This window comes from Corvus brachyrhynchos, unplaced genomic scaffold, assembly GCF_000691975.1.
Source record: "Corvus brachyrhynchos isolate BGI_N302 unplaced genomic scaffold, ASM69197v1 scaffold70, whole genome shotgun sequence".
In the NCBI taxonomy this organism is placed as follows: domain Eukaryota; kingdom Metazoa; phylum Chordata; class Aves; order Passeriformes; family Corvidae; genus Corvus; species Corvus brachyrhynchos.
Genome location: NW_008236217.1, coordinates 1,217,898 through 1,224,129, shown reverse-complemented (window position 1 = coordinate 1,224,129; position 6,232 = coordinate 1,217,898). Strand labels below are relative to the sequence as shown.

Here is a 6,232-nt window from a genome sequence, read left to right as displayed (position 1 = left end):
AGGCTGTCAGGGGATGACTGATTATTCCTGCTCTTTACACCACCTTGGCCATGCAAGACTTCCTGGTACAGTCAAGAGATGCTTCACTGGCCGACTCCTTATACAGAGAGCCCAAGGCCTGATAGAAATTCCTTAGATCCCAAAGTGGTCCAGAGGAACAGGGGTGAATGCACCATCACAATCAGGACAAAATGGGCTGTGCCAAGCACCTCTTTGGAGCTGCTTGGAGGGAGCTTAAACGAGCCCTGAGACTGCACACAGTGAGAAAGGTCAGTACTGCTGAAACCCAGCCCTCTCGAACACCCCTTCCCCTCCAGGCACCTCTCAAGGCTCTCTCCCAAGGAAGGTGCTGCCAGCAGCACGGGAAGGGAAAAAGGCAGGCTGGCAGGGCTGGTACTCCTGTCCTTCTGCAGCCAAGGAGCAGCTAAAAAAGGAACCCGGAAGCTTTCCTACACAGGCCACATTTATTGGTGTTGCTCCAGTGCTTCATGGACTGTTATCCATCAAAAGCAGCACTGAAATTGGCACTCTTCACAGAAAAGGAAGGGATCCACCCCAAAACACTAAATGTCAGGAAATTTTTGTGACACAGGATGAAGAAACACATGCTGCTCCTGCAGTTCAAAATGTTCCTGCTCGGAAGATAACCGGGAAGCAGCATGGCTGGTCCACACCTTCCACTAGTGCCAGGACCACACAAAACCCCCAGAGCCCTTGCTGTGAGCTCTCCCTGAGAGGTGGCCAGAGGCCAAATGGCTAACCAGCTAGAGTGTACCACCATTCCCAGAAAGTCTTACTAGCTGGAGAGTCTCCCCATTAAGAGGCAGATTTCAGGAAATGTCCAAATTGTGCAGGAAAGAAGAGGAGCTGCAATCAGTCATCCACCTTCATGAGTTAATTTTAATGCAGTCAGACAAAGAGGTCTGGACAAAGAGCAACCGTAACCCAAAGAGGCAGAACTGGTAAGATAAAATTTGGATTATAAAAATATTAATTGGGGGCATAAAGGAGTTGATTCAGTTAAGGGCACAGGTTATTTGTCTCTCCAAAGCAAAGCAGAGGGCTTACACAAATGCAACAGCTCTCAGTATGAAACTAAACATCAAAATACTAATTAAAAAGCACATCTAAAAATTGTTGCTTCATTATGTTTATCATGGTTTGTTTCCTCCAAGAAAACCAGAATGGATGTCTAAGCATAATTTTTGAACTAATTAGAGCAAGTTAAAGCCCCAGCTGGGCCCATCCAGCCCCCTTCTTTCCAGGTGCAGGGAAGCCCATACCTACTGCCATTACTGCATGACGTGTTGTGTTGCCCAGAGTTCATAAAGACAGTATGGTACTTTCAGCAACGAAAATAACACCTTCCCTCTGTAATTTCTGTAGGGGAGGTTGCCCTAATTGTATTCTCATGGGGAAGAAGGATAGAACCCTATTTAATCACCACCACAAAATCACAGGGAACTTAGTATTTGGAATTTTTAAATTATTACAGCATGAATAGTTATGAAAGAGTGATGGAAAAAGCGGTCCTTATGCTGATTTGACTTCCCTGCAATTCCTGAAGTAGGAGCTGCAAAGGCATGAGTCAGTGTGCAGAAGCTGATTTATTTCCCAATTTTTGTGAAGTGAAAGAAATGTGATGTTCAGCATCACCTTCCTGTGCTTGCATTGAAGTCTTTCATCAGTACCCTGATTTTAGAGTTTTCTAACTATCAGCTGAGGGGTGATACATCTTAAAAGAGAAAATTATTTGTTCTTAGTGCTTAGCAGCACCTGAATAAGGTGGATGGGGAAAAAAAATACTTGTAAGTAGTCTGGACAAAATTAAATGCCTCATCTGTTACGCAGTTGTTGTCTAATATCTGTAAGTCCCTTTCTACATACAGTTGGAGAATATGACACACCTATAAAAAAAGGATTAGAAAATGGTTGGAGAACACATGGATTTATGGTTGAAAAAAATTAAGGGTATCTATGCAAACTGCCCCCCTCTCCAAAAAAATCAGGCCTCCTTCAGCTCGTAAAGATGCAAAAAGAAGAAGAAAAACCCCAAAACCATGTGAGGAAGAAGGGGAAGGTTCAGTTGCTTTCTTGTGCCCCTGGCTGAGTGGGTGGCAGGATGAGGCCCCCATTGCATCTGGGGCACTCCTGAAGCCCACCACGTGCACACTTCCCCACCAGCAGCCTGACACTCCTGCCCAGCAGTGTGGGAACAGCTGGACTTGTTGCCACTGCAAGGAAGCAACCTAGTGAACCAACAACCCATTTCATCTCTGTGTACTTATCTCCTGTTTGTTTTTAAAGGGTTGCCAAAAAGAAAAAAACAAAACAGCATGAGACTTCTCTGGGCTGGCAGAGGGTGGGGGAAAGAAGTGGTTTATAGTGAAACAGGGTAAAAGACAATGCAGACTTGGCATTCTTGCAGTGAAGAGTGAATGCACTTGTTCCCAGAGGCAGCAGCTGAAAATCATAGACTCATAGAATGGTTTGGGTTGAAAGGGAACCTTGAAGATCATCCAGTTCCAACCCCCCTGCCATGGGCGGGGACACGTTCCACTAGATCAGGTTGCTCAGAACCCCATCTAACCCGGCCTTGAACACCTCCAAGGTGCCTCCAAATTGGAGGCTCCCCAGGATTTATTTCTCAGGGAAGCCACAGCCCCCCACCTGGAAGGACATCCCACAGCCCTGGACAGGGCACCTAAGGATGGGAGGGGGCACCCCACAGTTAGGGACCACCAGGGCAGGAGGCAGCAGGCTGGGGGGCAAACAAAAGGACCCCGAGATGGGGACATGGCCAGATCCTGTGCCAGGCAGAGCAGGTTCTCACATCTGCCCCAGTGCTGCTGGCGATGGGAGCTAATGGGCAGGGATGTTTCTTGTGGTGCTTGCTGAGTCAGAGGTGATGAGATGAAGAAACACCTAGTACAGTGAGAAGCTTCTATGAAGCACCTTCTGGTTTCTCTGTAAGTTTGTTTTGTAGGGGGTTTCAACTTGATGCAACACTTCGGGGTTTAGCATGTACTCTTCTATTCCAGTCTCTACAAAACCAGCTCTGGAGTGGCAGAAAGAAAAGCAAAGTTAGGTGAAGTATGTCTAAGAATACCTGCAGAGCTGTCACCCCATCTTCAGTGTACCTATGCCAGCCAACAAGACAGCCATATGGGCACTAACATGCACTTGGGAGCTTTCTATGGGAGATGTGTGTCTTCTTTCCCAGGAGGGAGAGTTCGGCCTTTCAGGGAGTTCCATGATTAGAATTTGAACCCCACACTTAATGCTCAAAGCCCACGGCATGCTCCAGAGGCTGTCTGGAGGCAGTGAAAGAGTTACCTCTGGAGCAGTGCAGCAGCTCCAGGTGATGAAGTGGATAAGCAGGCACTCCATTCATCTGCTTCAAGCACTGCCTGACCTTGGGCCCTGGCAGAGGAAAGGCATCTGCTCCTGGGAACAAAGGGCAGGGAAAGGAGGATGACTCAGGAATACTGGTGGCCTACATGGGATCAGGGCAAGGCAGCTGGGCTGTTCCATGGCCATGCCTGGCAAGTGGCAAGGGTCACTGGCTGCAATGCACCTACTGCAGGAAATGCACCCATACACTGTCCAAGCCCATCTTCTGTTTTAATAGGGGAAAAAAATTTCTTTTTCAGTTTTTCTAAGTCTTTCTTTTTTTTCCTTTCTTTCTTTCTTTCTTTTCTTTCTTTCTTTCTTTCTTTTCTTTCTTTCTTTCTTTCTTTCTCTTTCTTTCTTTCTTTCTTTCTTTCTTTCTCTTTTTATGTTTGTCTCATTATGGGAGCATATACTGAAGGTAGTTTATACTGAGCTGGACTATGGCGTCTGTAGAGACAAAAGTCCACTTGAGGAAAGGTGGTGGTTGGGTTTGGGTTTTTTTCAATTATTTTTCAAAAGATGCAGCTGCAGCTACCTAAATGCAGATGCTCAAGGAGGAGAAACATGAAATGCTGAGGGCTGAGCCTTTTCAAGCCTAATGACTGGACATAGCCCTGTAGGGTGAAGCAGTAGAGTCAGGGCTCCAAGTAGCTCAGCCAACCTGGTGCCATTAATTTTCACACGGTCCAGTGTTTTCTCCTCCCTCCTGCGGAGAGGCTGTGTTGGTGTGGGCGCTGCAGCTGCACCGTAGCACCCTGCACAGCACACGGTGTGTCCCACGCTACTTTGGGGGCAAGTTAGACTCATGGAGCGGGTGCAACCGGCAGGGCAGGTGCCCCACTGCAGGCGGGCGGGTGGCCAGGTGTCCCCAGAGCAGCGTCCCATCCCGTCCCACCGAGAGCCACCGCCCTGCCAGCTGGACGGACAGGCAAGCAGGGCTTGGACCGGGTGCAGAAGGAAAGGATCCAGGGGCTCTGTTGACAGAACAAGCCACTAGAGAGCACTCTCAAATATATTTATACCCTTTGCCTAAGTGCTAGTTCATAAAAACACGCGGTTGCCATGGCCTGGTTTACAGCACGTCTAAAAAGAGAGCTCCCAAACATACCAGGTTTTCTGAGGCCACTGCAAAGGCGGTCAAAGCCTCCCTTGTGTGGCACCTTTCCCACCCCCTGGGACGCAGGCACAGGGCAGCACCCACCAGCTCCACACATCCCTTCTTGTCCCACACTGCTGTCTGTTTACAAATAAATGTCAGGACAGTATTAAAAAAATAAAAAAATTGTACTTGGGCAACTACAGCTTTTCCAAGTTTTCTCTTTTTTTACATATAAAAAATTGAGTAAATATTTAAAGTTCCTAGTTTCCTTATGCTTAGTGTCAGAAGTAAAAAAAAAACCAAAAAAATCCCATAAAATGCCAAACTGGCAGCAGGTTAGTTCAGCAGCTGTCAACAAAAGCACCATGCAGTTGAACTGCCAGGAAAAAGTATCTTTGAAAAAAAAAGGCATGGAAGAGGGTTGGAAAAAAATATAATAATCACACATTCTTCATTAAAACACTTTTAATACTACACAAGTTACAGTATCACCTTTTAAAAAGTTTAAAAAGGAATATTAACAGTAGCACTGTTGCAGCTAAAGCACTTCAAAATAATAAGAAAAAAAAAAAGGAAAAAAGCTTGTAGCCCAGGAAGTAGCAATAAAGGGAGAATCCACTGGAGCGTTATTGTAATTGAGCAAAGCAACCAAAAGGAAAAAGCAACATTCAATGTGAGAAAAATGAGCTATGTATGAACACCCTCAATTATTTTTCTTTTTCTTTTTTCTTTTTTTTTTTTTGTTTGTTTGTTTGTTTTTCTTTTGCAGTTCTGAAGTTTTATGGTGGAGATTAGACTTGGCTGGGGGCTGAAAGTCAGCTGAGTGAGCATAGCCACCATGTGCCATTTCTTTTCCATCTATGTTGTTTCTGGGCCACTGCCTGGCATCGCCGGCTGGGGAGTTTCCATCCTCTCCAGGAGTCACAGAGCTGCAGGAGCAGGCGGCTGGCAGGAGGAGGAGGAAGGTGTGCTTCCTTACAGGCCTCTCCGCCGAGTCACACCAATGTCCCTCGGCCCCATAACAAGGGTGTACTTTGTCAGGAGCAGGTCTCACCCTCGGCACGCTCACAGCTGGGACACCTGATGACACAAAAGGGGGGGGCTTTTTTAGGCTTTGGAATTCAGTTTTGCTTCTTTTTTAAGCATAGGGATACCACCTTAATCAAAAACACGAACCTCATCCCATGTAAGGTATTATGCCAAGCAACTTTGAAGAACTTGTTACCATCTATCAGCTCAAATTCCATTTTTTTTAATAAAGTGCCTAAATACACATTTACACAGATCATAGTGGTTCCAAAGAATCCTTTACAGTTGGCATTTTTTTATATATAGATATATATAGGTATATATATATAATGTGCGTTTTCTTCAAATTGGCTAAATGTGTTTACATAAGACACCAATCTTGACTATAAGTTTTAAAGCGTAATATTGACTCAATGAATTTGTTTATCATGCAAGTCTTACCTAATATTACATTGACCTGTAATATGGAACACAATGTAGTGGGTGTGCTCATTAAACACTTCATAGAAAATTACTGTGCATGTGCAGTTCTGATCTTCAAATACTAATAATGACCATTTCTTTTTCTTTAAAAAAAGTAGTCTTCAAAAAAAAAAAAATACTACTCTGCACTAAATTGCAGTTTGAACATTATCACAATAAGAACAGTTGACTAAAAAGCACCCAAAATTCTTCCATTTTATAGTTGGCTGAACAGATTTTTCCTCCTCC

The 6,232-nt window shown here is 45.1% G+C and overlaps 1 long non-coding RNA gene across 1 annotated transcript in view; it reads right to left on the bottom strand.

Moving 5' to 3' along the window:
- Positions 1 to 4,942: 4,942 nt before the first annotated feature.
- Positions 4,943 to 6,232, bottom strand: part of LOC108449358 — a 3,205-nt gene continuing 1,915 nt past the window's right edge. Inside the window, exon 2 of the long non-coding RNA XR_001865524.1 lies at positions 4,943 to 5,572. This is a non-coding gene — a long non-coding RNA (uncharacterized LOC108449358). The remainder of the gene's footprint in view (positions 5,573 to 6,232) is intronic.